The 16046-nt window shown below is 38.2% G+C and overlaps 2 long non-coding RNA genes across 2 annotated transcripts; one reads left to right on the forward strand and one right to left on the reverse strand.

Annotated features, from left to right (window-relative positions):
* Positions 1–398: 398 nt before the first annotated feature.
* On the forward strand, positions 399–15768 carry LOC136240291 (uncharacterized). The gene is made up of 6 exons (XR_010693763.1): positions 399–876; positions 13870–14155; positions 14207–14514; positions 14694–15092; positions 15153–15267; positions 15414–15768. It is a non-coding gene; the product is annotated as an uncharacterized lncRNA (long non-coding RNA).
* On the reverse strand, positions 2214–4011 carry LOC136251554 (uncharacterized). The gene is made up of 2 exons (XR_010699120.1): positions 3806–4011; positions 2214–2465 (listed from the first exon to the last, which is right to left on the reverse strand). It is a non-coding gene; the product is annotated as an uncharacterized lncRNA (long non-coding RNA).
* Positions 15769–16046: the final 278 nt, after the last annotated feature.

A 16046-nucleotide genomic window follows, 5' to 3' on the forward strand; every position in this document is an offset into this window, starting at 1 on the left:
CCACTGTATGCACTGTTGCAGGCACACCTAACACCTTACATTATATTCAATCCAAGTTCAGGCTCTCTATTAGCTCTACTGATCTCTGCCTCACCTGAGTCTAGCTGGCACAGATAATACTATGATTGGTGTCACAATGTGTAGTAATGTCTCTGTAATGGCGAGTCACAAGTTTCAGATGCACTGCCTGAGGGGGACTGATGAGATATGGAAGTGTAATACTATGATTGGTGTCACAATGTGTAGTAATTTCTCTGTAATGGCGAATCACAAGTTTCAGATGCACTACCTGAGGGGGACTGATGAGATATGGAAGTGTAGTCGCTTTCGTCCGTACAACTCTTCAGGATTCAACAAAATATACTACGATTGATAATATGTCTATTAAATTCGAGCAGTCAGTGTTTATACTTCTATTAATAGAACATAAGAACAGAAGATCACGTGACTCAACATGGAATAGGGTGAACTTAGCGATTCCCTTAGTAACCAGTCAGTCGTAGCAATAGTGAAAGTTAGGGTGAAAGTACTAGTAGTTTTAGTTGAGTAATTGAAGTAGTTTACAAGGTGTAGTTTATAGTAAGAAATCTATTTGACTCTTGGGGATGGTTTTGTTTTGTCTGGAATTGCTGGCTGTTCGTCTCAAAGCTCACCTGAAATGCTAATCATGTTATCGTGCGATGTTTAGTTACAAGAACTAGCGTGTGGAACAAGCCACGCTTGTTTATCAATTAGTGTTCTACTAGCAAACAAGGAAGAGAAATGCTAATACAGTTTATAAAGATGGGAGCCTCGCGAAAGGTGAAGCTTAAATTGAAGTGAAGGAGGTGATGCTAGGAATTTCACTCATGTCGCAACCTTCACCTGCCTTCTCTAGTAAGTTGTACATGAACTTATAGTAGGTGTTTGCCCATTTCTGAATGTAAATGGTATGGTACTGAACATGCACAGCTACATTATATCAGTGTTTTCAGCTGCTTAACTGCTAGGGCGGCAACGTTGTCTACTAATACTAAGTTAGCACCCTATTTAAATATTATTAAGATGCACTAGGCTACAAGCTTTCAAGGGTTACCACTAAGGAATGGGACAGACCAGATTGAATGAGCTACATAGAACACTTTGAAAGTGCTACATTGCTTTATTGCATGTTGCTAGTGCAGCAACATCGGTGAGACCATAGATACTAGACTTATAATAGGGATTGGCAACGGAGGCATAAACGGAAATAATCCGCGTTTCGCTTTCCTGTAATACTGTTAGGAATTTTCAAGTCACTACCAGCTAACCGCGAGATAACCGCTATCATAGTGCCGCTATGCTACTGAGAATGTTTCATGTGTTTCCACGAAGATTTAGTCTTTAAAGGTACGTAGCTCCATTAGGGATTCTTACTAGCATGCGTGATGGAATTTCAGTACGGAAGTGAAACCTGCCTTTATTATTTATTATTAATTACTAGGCAGACAGCACAGCTGGTGTGCCTAGGATGTAAAATCAACAATAGTGAATGTATGTTACAATCAATAAGTGTACGTATGCTACAATTACTAGTTGTGAACAAAAAGTTACAGTATGTATGTGTTACATAAAAATACTAGACGCAAGGCACCTTCACTGCACTGCCTTACGTCTTTATGCAGTGCAGCGAAGGTGCCTTCATCTTTATCTCTCGCATTGCGACAGTGAGAAGACTAGACTAAGAGATGAGAGTTAAGCAGCTGAGATTAATAACTTTCTCTTGCCGTCTTTCTAATGGCGGAACAATTTTCCCTCACCCACATTGTATCTGGACAAAACTGTATGCCGAGAAGTTGTAGCTAATCTGCTAAAGCATGAATTTAACTATAGGACATCCTCACATCTCTCTGGCTTATCTGTACAGAACCACAAATTATTCACACTTCAAGCACTGACTGTTCTATTAGAGTTATCGACTGCTTTATTAGAGTGTATCTGAACCTTTGAAGTCAGCATTGATGATTACACTCCATCAGTTTAGACCACTCAAGTTCAAATGAGATACTGTAGCAGACTGGGTGTGCCCCTCCTTTTACAGCTCCTGAACTCTAGTAGGAGTAAGACCTATTATGTACACCAAACCATAAACTGAATTTGAAGTCAGTGAAGCATCATCCTTGATCTCAACAATGAGGGACATCCCATATCCATGAGGCAGTACTGTCACACAGGATCAAACATAGCACAGTTCATACACCCTATACAACTTTGATTCGTGTGCCATACAACTCAAGTTACAAATAACAACACCTTGCCAGGCTATTATTTACATGTCATATGAAACTACATGATGTAAACATTGCAAATCCGACTAGGAGGTTGATTCTTGCTCTACTCTTGCATGGGCCTGTTGCAGCTTGTCTTGTGTTATACTTCTGACTCCATCTAGTCTGCCAGCAGGTCTGTTGGTTCTGCAACTGCTCACTCAGATGCTAACAGCTTACCTAGCATTACAATAAATCATAAATCAAAAATCAAATTAAGACTACTACATAAACACACCACAAATAATTCATTACACCATAGTAATTTCTCCTGCCAGATATTTTATGTGGGCAGCAGGAAAGACTCCTGGTTTCTGTTGCACAAATTTTCCCAAAATACAATAAATTACGTCATCATATTTTTTGCACTAAAGATAAATTTACATATACATGGTGAACCAGATTCAACTGTATTGGGAAAGTCAAGAACCTAAGCCCACAGTACTTTCAAAGTTCAGCAAAAAAAAAGGCTGTAATCCACATTAAATCATAATAATGTGAACTATACAATGTGTAGAGTTAGCCTTGTCAACACTCCAGCTGTGATCATGGAATATGGAGAACAGTGACCAGGTAATTTACTTGCAGTCCCCAAACAAAATATCTGGCACGTAAGACTAATACCAAAAGAGATTAGATACCTTTGTGCAATATGCAATTTCATCAGATTGTTTACTGAGGTAGTTGGTAAACGTCATATTAAGTCAAGTCGTATTATTATGTGCATAATTATATTCATGAAGAGGGTAATTTATTTGAAACAAGTTCGAAAAACATTTCACCCATTGTTTTCTCATTACCACACCTATGTGTTGGTAATGCAACACACACACAAAAGGCAAACACAAAAACACACTTTTGCACTACAAAGTCACACACACACACACTAAAGCAAAGCTTTTGGTAATAGTATAGCAGCCAGGCACACACACATTAAAGCAAAACTTTCAGCAATAGCATCAACGTAATTCCAAAAACCCAGTTTGAGACCATTGCTAAAGAGCACACACTAGATCATTATCTGTAATATTCTTCCCTCTGGTTCTTAGGTGGTCTTCCAACCTTGAATTTCTTGTAATTTCTCTCCTTTCATCAAAGTTCTGATGCCAAGACTATACATGTGAAATTTTCTGTTGCTCATTTTAAACTCTGCCTACACGAAAGTAACAGGAAGGATTCATAAACTAGATATGGAGTGACATCCTCCAAAGTTAACATTTGTACTGAACCTTGGAAACTCTTCAGAAAGTAGTTCACGAAGCTCAGTAAAACTACACAAACTTGTACAAATATCGCTCTGGAATGCCCTGTAAATAAGCATTCTCCCTCAAACAACGCCCCTATTGTTAGAAAATTTGATCCATTAACACTTCCAAGGTCAAAATAAAAGGGTGGGAAATGTTAACACCGTTTAGGAACGTTGTGTCACTTCAAGAAAACTACACAACGGTAAATAGCGTTGAACTCCATAGTAAACAACAAAATGACAGCGCGCTAAAACACACAAATAAGAAACTTACCCATCCAATGTACTTCATATAGCCATAGCTTCAGCTTTAACGCACGAAAAATACGTGCACTGCATGCCTGCTCGAGTACCTGTCACTCAAAGGCTCCACCATCTTTTACTTCACCAGCGGAACAGCGAAACGCGCATTAATTTACGAAAATAATAATTTTGTAGTGCGTTGCCAATCCCTATTATAAGTCTAGTATCTATGGTGAGACCAAGGGAGAGAATTGGAAAAGTAAACGTGTTCAGTTACCGGTATTACCATACTTCTGACTCCTGAATCAAAGACCAATTTAATTACACATGATGTCCTGAGTAGTGTCGAGTGTTTGGTGAATCAATACAAATTGTTCCATTCTGTGTTTGATGGTTCCAATTAGCAAAAAGTAGCCATAGGATATGACAAGATACACATTCAAATCTATTTGATGTATCGGTACAGTGGTCACTGCAGCATTTACATACATCTTTTAAAAATTAACCTATAGTTTACGAACTTACTTAGTCACCCGACATGTTAACTTATTATAATCAGCTATGTATGTTCACTTAGCCACCTGTGTGCCCTCAAGAAATTTTGTTTGATAATCTTTAAAGTAGAGGAACTGGCTAACGTTCGCTGTCATGTGGACTTTAATGCTTATTGCTAATACTTAATGCTTATTGCTAGTACTCTTCTTCTCTGCTTAATTTTGGATAAATGCTAGACTAAGCACATCTTAGTTGTATCCATTACTCTGGTTACAGGTACCTGCCACTCAAATAATTATTTTTGTGGGTGCTATAGGTACTCCAGGACGAGTGTTCAGCTGTTTTATTTATTTTTTGCTTTTTTGTCCATGCACACTTAGATATGTATTAACAAATGGGACCAGTACGTCTGTGTTTAATGTTTTCAGTCTTGAATTTACACATCATTTTGTTTACGTATAAGGTGTGTAAGTTAGAAACTGTTTAGTATGTGTACAAATAAACTTAGATATTTATATGCTGTTAGCTACTCTGTGATCCCAGAACTTTCAAATAAAGATACGTGCATAATAGCAATACATAATGGTAGATCTGTGGTCCATTATCGTAGTATGGGACATGGGTATAATGTCTTTCAACTATTGTAATTCATGATAAGTTGTAATTACATTGAACTTCAATTTGTAGGTGTTTTGGAGTTGCTACTTTGTGATTAACATAGCATTTTCTGTCCGGCATAGACATTATTTCGTGATATCAGATCTGGAACACTTTTATGGTATCTCATAGGATGTTCATGTAAATTTCATTAATTAATTCATGTAAAATTCATGAGACATTCATAGTGCACTTCATAGAGTGTTCATGACATATTCATCCATAGTATGGTAGTAGTTTCATGGTCAATTCATATGGGAGTCATGGGATAATAATTCATATTAAAGTCATGGTGTTTTCATGGGATGATTCATATATAATTTATAGGGTGCATAAAATTCATAGCCTATGAAACAGAAAGTATTCATAGGGTCATAAATATGAATAACCCGTGAATTTGAGTTCATAGGAAAACCATGGGTATATGAGTTAGTAGTGCTAGTTATCCTTTATCTATGCCTAGGCAATGGCTTCCCTGCATGGATTCCAAACACGCATCGGATCCGAGACCTAGACAGGTAACTGAAAGCTCCTCATAGGTCCCTACCGAGATTGCTACTTACAACAGTTCAGTGCTATCACACATACTGTATCGAAAATGACAAATTAAATTCATTGAAATACATAGTACTTATCACAACTACATACAAAAACACAAACAACAATTTAAACATCATTCTAGATGTCTCAAGCTTTCAGCTAGTGTGTTACGTCCCACAGATCGGCTAGATAAAGCTGTCAAAACTTTCTTCCATATTTCTGTCTTAGTTTTGGTATTATCTAACCACTCCAGGGACATCATCCTACAGGCTGTCTTGCTCTCCCTACTATCATGTTGAATGGTCTTCAGTTCTTTGGAGTCTACGTGGTGGTTGTGGCGCTGTGCGCCCTCAGGCATCCTGCGTGCATATCAGGCAATGCATGACTCACAGTGTTGCAACTAATATGTTACACTTCAAAGTAGCTTTTTAAAGTAGTTCTAACCCTTTCAAGTTACTTTTACAGTAGTTTTAAGCTACTAAATTCACTTTTAAGTTAAATGCCTTTGATGTGGTTGAGGGTGCCTTTAATATGGTCTGGCATTTGTTCAGGATCCTCTGTGGTGGTTGAATATATCATTATTGTTACTATATCAAAGCTTCATATTAGCTCTTACACTAGTAATTACTATCTAAGGTTTTCAAAATGTATAAGAAACCTTATCACCATGAGACAGTTTTGATTGTGGGATTCGGTTGGTCTTAATTGAGAGCCACAGGAGGCTCAATTGTAGGCTACAGGAGATCACTGAAGCCCACAATGTAAAGTGGATGTTGGTCATATAGGTTTCATATACATTTTACTACAGTATTCAATAGTAAGAAGCATTAAAGCTGTACAGTTTGTGGAATGCAGTAATGAGTTGTCAGCACATCACATTTGTAGCATAAAGAATTCCTTTGATCTGAAGTGTCAAAGTGTTACATTATATAGTTATACAACGGCCATGAGCGCCCTGCCTGATATAAACGCACGAGCCTGGGGGCCCGAAGGCAAGTGCGTCCATACAGGCAGAGCACGAGCGCACGCCGCATAACCGCCATGCACCACTCACCCAATAGGTGGGGAGAGTCCCACAAGACAGCCGCAACACCCATAAAGGCCAGGCTTCTAACATCGATTGTGGGTAACCAAGCCAGACGTTGCGATGACGTTCCCCCCGCAGCACCGCAGCCACCTGAGACATTGAAAGCCAGCACGCCATGGGCCATATCACTAACCTGCATTCGCCGCTCGACTCCCATCATGTAGCGCCCAGCATGCCAGTGTGCCATATAGACCAAGCACCAGACCAATCACCATAGTGATTCTCTCGAGCGAAAAAAAGCAGCCAAATAGATGGCTTAAGTAAACAAAATCTAACTACTAAACGATACTAGTCTATTTCTTACTATTCACACTGGCTAAACTAGAATCTGGTGGCATGACAAAACTGGTTCCCACAATCGAATGTAAAGGTTAGTATTATTTAGAATATATTTGTTTTATTGAGTCATTGTCGAAGTGGACTACAGTTTAATCTGGGCTAAGATGGCACCAGACTAGTAAGGTGTATAAGTACGTTTATATATATGTAGACTAGAGTTGTGGCCACCCGCGTTGGCTTTTTCGATTGCCATTGGCTGCTTGTAAACATTATACGTATTGGTGACGTTATGGCCCACAATCGACCTTTACATGTCGGGCTATAAAAGAATTCGAGTGATCTGCGAAGTGTCTTTCTACCTATTAGGTGAGGTGTCGTAGTGGTCTTCGCCACCGGCACTTGTGCTATGCTGCACAAAACCGCAGCCAGTGCAATATCTGTATATTGCACTGCGGTCGGTGCATTATAACTTATAATGCACTCGTTGTGGTCTACAAAACCGCAACCAGTGCGTTATAAGTTATAATGCACTCGCTGCGGTCTGCAGCAGTGCAATATACAAATTATGGTACTGGCGGTGCCTTTGAACTGCCCATGCAGAGTGGTACATACCAAGTTGTAATCCCATCTCAAACCATTTGGTGGCCATACTGGGAATGACCAGCTCAGTTAGATTTACAATGTCTAGTGGAACATCAGAACCATTACCTGCAATGAGTTATGGAAAGCACAGGTATGTACCAATATGATAGTGCTTTACAGTACAGCAGAAATATGAACACACAACCACCAACAGACACAACAGTCACACGCATTATCAGTGTGTACATGTTTGTATGTGCTTGCCTGTCTGAGCATGCTTGCATATACATGCACGGTGTGTGCATGTGTGTATGTACAGCAGGGTAGTTACGTTACGTCTGTAAGTATGTGAATATCTGGTTTTTGTGTAGATTTCAGTGTGTGTGTGTGTGTGTGTGTGTGCGTGTGTGTGCATTCACCTAGAGCTACAATTCAGCTTACAAGCTAACAACTTAGGGAATACCCCCACTAACAACTTAGGGAATACCCCAACTAACAACTTAGGGAATACCCCCACTAACCTACAGTGTACTTTTATACTCAACCTTGTGGTCTTGTACTTGTAATAATATGAATGTCCCTAATTCAATACTACTGAACACATCATAACATATATTTACATTAGCGCAATTAAAACATCTTAATTTAAAAATGAAGTAGGGTTCAAATAGTAATCACACACATATGAGTGCAATTAGGGAATAACTATACAAGTAATGGCGAAAATTGAGCAAGACAATGCCAAGTGCTTTTTGACAGTTACGAGTACAATTATTCCATTAATACACGAAAATATGTGTGATCACTTACTAATTCTACTAATCAAAAACATTTGCTGACCTGTTTAAATACTGACCATATAGCAATCAGGATAGGACCCAAATCTGACCCATATGTCACACGGTTTAGGTAATTTGCCAAGATTAGATTTAAAGTAAAAAGTTCCCAGTTCACATATAGATTATACAGTGATACAGACAATAACTATGCTATTACACTGTAGGAAGGTTACCTGCAAGAAACAAGTAGCTACCAAACTTTTATCAATGATCGATAAGTGGGCATAGCTCCATGAAAGTCTACAGGCAGCTACTGTACAGCAAAATCCACAATTCCCATAATTGGGCTCACTTGATGCAAAACTAGTTACAACCAGAAACAAGGGAACAGTTGCTCCCCCCCCCCCCCCCTCCTCCCCATCCCATTGCAAAACACATTCTCAGATAATGGGCATGGCTCCATGTATGTTTGTTGTCTATACACAATTGAATTTCCTTCAGCACAATTGAGCTTATAAGATAGTAAAGCAGATGACCTGGACAAAATGCGATTCGGACAATCTGCGACCGACTTAAAATGCTGACATTATGAGATGGTCTTATTGATGAGGTCATGAAGTACACCTTAACTATGTTTGGAACCTACTTGACATGGTCACTATAATGAGGTGGTCACATTGCAAATTTAAGTGTCAAAGTATAATGCATAATCACTTGTGACTTACTACTACTGTACATCTTTGCTTCCAGACACAGAGAGGCTTCGAGTAGCGTTTATCTATTTATAAGCACATGTGCAGAGGATAAGACTAGCAAGCAACAGAGTACCATACACCATAATTATACTGTTGTACACATGCTATAAAAATCTAATGCATACTCACAGAGATTCACCCACTTAGCCTAGCAACCCAGGACCTTAGCGCTTGCACCTTATACTGAAAGCTGAGTGCTCCTGGATCTGGCCTACAACAGTAAACTAGGGTAGATCTCTACAATCACATACTGCATTATATATCTAGAGCACTTGTACAGCAGTACATTATCTATAATACTTGTAGCGTGCTAATCAATCCTCCACACATGCGCTTATAAATGGATAAGCGCTACACGAAGACCATGTCTGGGCCTAGAAGCAAAGACTACTGTACAAAACAACGTTAGGTATGAAAATTAACTGTTGTATAGATGTAGAAGTGTATATATTATCCAATCCAAAACAGCCAAGCTGTAAAAAAAGAGTGCAGCCCTCAGAAAGGCAATAGTGAAAAAAGATATGAAATCCAAGGTGGCGGCCAAGAAATGGCTGTGATGGTAGGTATACATTTATTACATCTCAATTAATCCCTGTGACTTGAAATGTACCTGAACTCTCTACAGGGTGATTTGCCTGTAGACGAACTCTCTACAGGAGGGTCATTCCATACCAAATCAACATGAAATTGACATGACCTCTTCGGATTTCTTTGTAATTTGCTGCACATAAAGGGTCTATTGAGAAACTAAGTCACACCAAATTTTGGCCCATTCTACTAATTACCTTTGGAGATATGACCACTCAGAAGTTGATTGAAAAACTTCTTGCAACATAGTACAAGCTAACACAAAAATTCCCATAACTTGTGAATGGTTTAATGTATAAAGCCACAGTTTGCTTTATCAAATTCAATATTAATTTCTCTTTCTGCTGATATATAGTTTTTTATAATTGTACAAAGTAGAAGGTCAAACCACAAAAAAGTGGTTTTTTCTTTGATGTCAATTTTCAAAGAAACGGTAGTTTTAATTACCTTCATACTTCGTACACAAGCTGTGTACATATACAACTTTCTCATGAAAAAGTTCCAAGTTGGGACAATAAGCAGAACATACATTTGTGAACTAAATCTCTTATCAAGTCAATTAGCTACTTTATATATTTACAAACTTATACAGACACCACAATTAATTGGAAGTTTTTAACTTATACTTTAACTGCTGTAATACTGTCTTAGTTTCCTTTTTTGAAATAGTGTAAATTCTTCCAGAACTGGTTCTTGGATCAACTATTGTAAGGACGTCATCAGTAGACACTGTAATAATTCTTTCTTTTACTGGATACTTATATGATTGTGATGGACCATGAGGAATTAAACTGTTTATACTAACTATTTTGTCATCTTGATTTATGTGAACAACACAACCCAACCACCATTCACCTTCGTACACAGCTGTGACAAATCCTTTTATGTCATCAATTGCAATTTCAGTCTTATTTAAACGAGTAACTCTTTCCTCTTTAGCAACACTTGAATTTGAAAACATCTTTGTTAAAATTTTAACACTGCTTAGAGGAATAAAGCAGTGAAGTTTCTGTGTACCAGGTATAGTTCTACTTATTTTTAGCCTTTCTTCTAGGATGATCTCTTCTCGTCTGTACTCATCTATTATGCAGTATTTAAAATGGACCCTTTCTATGTTCTCAATTGCCCAGTCAAATAGCTGACGAGGAGTCATAATTTGGGAATGATATGCTCTTGGCAGACTCGCCTTAGCAGCGAGACGTTTTACAGTACCACCAATTCCATCACACGGTCCCTTGCCGTGTGATGTAGCATAGAAATGCCATTCAGCTTGTATCCCAAAATCTTCCTTATGATGGCAAAGGTTCACAAAGTTTTTGCGATTTTTGTATTGAGCTGCAGATCCATCTGAAAAACAAAGCATTTTATCTACGCTTAGAAATTTTTCTTGAAGAAATTGTACAAGATTCCTTTGAAATAAATGCACAGCAACTGTGTCATGATGTAAGCAATCAGATATAACAACATAACTGATATGTTCTAGCTTTCCCGATTCTCTGTAATAGGCAACAAATAAATGTATTATTGCCTGTGAGTTGTTCCAATGGAATCCTTGGGCTGCATCTTGTAACATAGAAGAATAATTCTCTGAGAAATCGCCAATTACTATAAACTGTCCTGGAAGCAGGCTTGACATAACATTTGTTTGAAACAGAGATTGCTGCTTAGCAATGAATGAATGGGGTATCAAAAGTTTAATCTGATCACAAAATGAATCTACAAAATCATCTGCTGATTTAGTAATTGTCTCTAGTGTTGATCTATCCACAGACACCCATTGTTTGTACTGGATACTGTCAATGTAATTGTCATCCATTACTTCATTCAGGTAATCTTTGAGCTGTGAGATTCCTGGGCAAAACTGACAAATCCTTAAGTAGCAAGCAGGCTGTGGAGGATTACATATGACTAGTGCAATACAGTGGTAATAATGCTGTAAATGCAACTCCCTACCAGCTGTAAGCTCTGCCAGTTTACCAGCAACCATCATCAATTTTGTGTTTTGGTGGATAGTGCAAACACATACTGCATGTGTTCCACTAGCTCCAGCCAAGACACAATGCTTTGGGCGAAGTTCAGCAAACCTAGAAAATCCTATCTTTTCAGCTGGAAATTGATCTTTGAATTGTTGGTAAACTTCTTTCAGATTTCCTAACAATAGTCTCTTTTGAACTAAAATTCTTCTGTCATCAACTTTAACAGAAATACAATCTTTCTTTCCAGGCATTACTCGACTAATATCATCAGACTCATAGTAGTTTTGAACCATTGTAATTGTCTCATTACTCAAACCATGACCATGATTTGGGTTTGGTGTGGACAAAATACCTCCTTTATAACATGAAATTCTTTTATAAATACAGCCATCTCAGGGAATCTTTAACAGCAGCTTTAACAAAAATTTTCCAGGACCCCCCCCCCCCCTTGCAATAATAACTAACCCACTGTACAGTACACTATCTGAGAAATCCAATTAGAAATCCAGAATTAAATATTCAGAAATACTGAAGTCACAAAATCAGTATTTTCGTTTCCATCCGTTTATGAGTATTTGAATATAATGCACCTATTAATGTCTAGCCCACCCCAGGGGTTCCCATGCATGCACTAATTTCGGATTTGACATCTAATGCCTTGTCCCACCCCTTGGGCTTTTGACAGGGGAGACGTTTGTTGAACCAAAATGTTTTATATAAGTAAGCTGAGTCAACTCCCTCACTTAGAAGGTGGAGGCATAGTGGGATACCCAAGTACTGGGAAGAATTTGTCAAATTCCTGGCCCTCCCTACCCGGAGGTGGATGCAGGTATAGAATAATTGCTAGTATTGGGGGATACAGCATGCACTGATGATCTACTAGCTCTGAGCTAGTGGCCATGAAAACCATGTCTATGTATATAGATATGTATGAGTTACAGAAGCACTAGCCTACACATAATTTATCTTGTTTTCCAATATGACTTCACTAGTATTATTGGCTGTCTATATTCATGGATACTCTTGACCTTATCACAGACATTAATAATGAATTCAATTTGTGCATCATTTATAAAATCTTACTATGAGCTAGCAGCAACACAGCACATTCTTATACACCTCTGAACCAAATTGCATTTTTGACTACAGCAAAGGACATTTTGATGGTTTGTGAAATATAGCTAGCTAGTGGTGTAGCCAGGAAATAATTTTACCAAGGCAAAGTTTATACATTGACCTAATTGAGAGGGTCTGCTTCTGACTCAACTGATTCACAATTAAGCATGGGTGGTACAGCATTTGCAGGTTGACTATCTGGTTGGATGGAAGAAACTGTTTCAGAAGACTCTGAGTATTTTCTACATGTCATAAGTAATGCTCAAACTTAGTTAATGCTACAGTGTACCGTGCTTCAGTTATTAGACTAGTTTAATTACACTCAAGAACTGACTTACTCCAGAGATATTTTGAGTGATCAGGCCATTCATGAACTGCAATGGAGGTCATAGTCATGCACTATACTTTACATATTGATCTGATGTGATATTAAAGTCAGAGGTTATCTCTTTCATGTGAATCTCAACTGCATGGTGCTAAGCATGTCAAGCTAGGGAGTCTGAGAGCATGCTATCTCAAGGAAAACTTTGAAACTATATATACTCTGAAATGGCATTTGGAAGCTATTTTTTGATTGTAACTGCTATTGCATGATCAATTAATGGCTCAATGCAAATGCCATGCAGTTGACTCGGAAATTTTGAAAAGTAATTTAAAGACATGCAATTAACATAAATGTAGGCCAAGCAGTGTAATGAGAACAGTAGCTGTAAGCTGTACTGAATGGTCTATTAGAGTATATTACGCGACTGCTCTATTTAGAGTATGGTGACTGCTCTTACTATTAGAATATGATGACTGCTCTATTAGAGTATCTCGATCTTTTTACAAGTTCAAGTCAGTGGCTGAAAAGTGGCAGTTCAGCCAATGTGTCACCGTGGGCTCCGGCCCTGCTTAGTACTATATACAGCCATAGATCCTATTATGTGTATAGTACAGTAATGCTGTCTAGTAACATTTGAGTAGAAAATTCGGGGTACCAAAACTGAGGCCTGCTCAGCCTGAAATGTTGAGCATTTTTTACCAAGGCAGCTGCTTGCAGCAGTGCCTCGGTTGCCTCAATGGTGGCTACGCCACTGCAAATACAAACCACTCAATTTTATATACAATAATTGATAAATTCGATTTCATTGGATTGGACAATTCTAGCTAGCGATGGTTGTAATGGTTTATGGTAAACAAAAACCAAACATGTTTGTGTTGCTGACCTTTAGCCCACTTATTTTATATTATATCTGTAGTTTCTGATGGAGCAAAAAGAAGTCACCTTATATCGCCCAATGTGACTGTTAACTCAGGAGCTGATTTGGTTTCCATTGATATTCCAGGCAGCATCAGAGCTGAAGCCGATGGCTTTATTATAACAGAGGTAAGCAGAGTGGCTCTTCTTCCAGTCAGGTCCAGCGGACCATAGGAGACCTACCGATTTTCCAAGTGAGGTCTCTGCCTTGGTAAAATCTTACCCACCACTAAAAGTATCAAAAAGTTCACCTCCACCATTATTGTCATATGTACACCCAAAGCCAGGTAAGAAATATATGCAGTTCTTCAGTCTTTAAAAATCCTTTTTTGCTACAGGTTGCTATCAAGAGCAAGATGAACTATGCAAGTGTTCCTCTGAGCAAGCCACCAATTGTGTCCAGAAAATGTAAGCCTCCTATACCTCCAAGAACCACATGAAAAACATCAAGTGAAGAAGACAAGTGCATGAAGAATCCAGCTAGTTCCCATTGTAGTGCTGATGTGTCTATTCCAAGCAGCAAGACCAATACCCGATCTCGATCTCACACTGTAGATGAATCCAGTGTTAATCCACATGGTGATGGATATCGTAGATCGCTAAAAACACATGAAATGGTTGTACTCAAGGATAAAAACCAAGCAAGGTTTGTGCATATAATAAAACTACATGTAATTTAAAAATTAATATTTTTGCAATTAATCATGTCAGGCTCTGTATAGCTCTCTAAATAGGGCAAAGATAGAAATCCTAACAATTGTACTTCTAATTTTACATTATTTGTGAAGTGGCTGGTTTTACTGTACATTTATTATACGTTAATAGGAACATGTTACAGACCACCAATCCACTGCACAGTCCTGATCATATTGGGGAACTTGTGCTAATGGGATGTTCAGTAGGACTATATGATAAGTTGGATATCACCAGTTTACTACCATTCCTTAGTTCCTAGTATCTGCTAACTCGTGATGACACAGATGTACTTACTAATCCTACTACCACCAATAATTCTGAGCTTAGCCATCTGTTGAACATGTTGCCCAGAAAAAAACAAAGGATGGTTTGACAAGTTTTTATACTGTCTTCATCGTTCATCTGAAGGAAATGGTCATGCTGGGCTGGTAGAAGAATTAAAGTGTAAATTTGACAAGCTAAGCAAAACAGCTATCACCTAGTGACAAAAAGAAGAATACAAAGGAAGTACCCAAAGACAACTATGAGGTATGCTAAGCACTATTGTATGAGACACCTGTTAGCATCTGTATCTATTCTCATTTTCAGTCAGTCTCATCCAATTTATTTGGAATTGCCAAATGAGTCATCTCCATATACACATTTAGTGTGATGCCAACAGATTTGGTGGAGTCTCTTATAGAGAGAATTGGCAGGCAGCTTAGTGAGTTGTTTGTTAACAAATAAAAAACACAAAATTACCTGGGCTGCAAAAGGGGCTTTAAACACTAATCACAAGATGACATGGCTAAATAACAATAAAAATAATTGTGTTTGTGTGGTTTACAGTAAGTTTGGGTTTTTTTGTAGACATCAAGAACTCTTGATATCATATTGAAAGTAGCTGGTTCACAAAAGATAGATTCAAGGAGGTCTCTTATGGAATCAAGAGTCTGCAGGAACAGCCATTTATCGATGGTAGCACAAGATGCCAGCAAGTAACTTTCTCTATAGCAACAATTAATCATTTACTTAGTTAGTATAAACATAATCGACTTCGCAATCGCCATAAATATAAGTATACACACTTTTGTAATCAATTCACAATGTCACATCAACGCTTTATCATGTTGTAAAATATGCTGTGTTAAGTATCAACACGCAACCCATCCTTCACACCATAATATGTGGGGAAGATATCACAAATTCACAATAATAATATTGGATATATGGTCACTGTATGTAATGGTGGGCTTTTCTTGTTGCTATGCTGCTGACCTATTATGCGTATGTGTGTGCCATAATGAATGGTACTGTACTCTAATATCTATGCTGTAACAAGGTTTATAATTTTGAGACCACGCCATGTTTGGAATTGATCTGTATACTGTTAGCTGCAGTAGCAAACATCAGTAACGTTTTACGCGTACGTCATGTCAGCATACAGTATACATCATTGTGTATGTACAGTACTGTGCAACCTTATATAGTCAGGTGACTGCA

Source organism: Dysidea avara, chromosome 1, assembly GCF_963678975.1.
Source record: "Dysidea avara chromosome 1, odDysAvar1.4, whole genome shotgun sequence".
In the NCBI taxonomy this organism is placed as follows: domain Eukaryota; kingdom Metazoa; phylum Porifera; class Demospongiae; order Dictyoceratida; family Dysideidae; genus Dysidea; species Dysidea avara.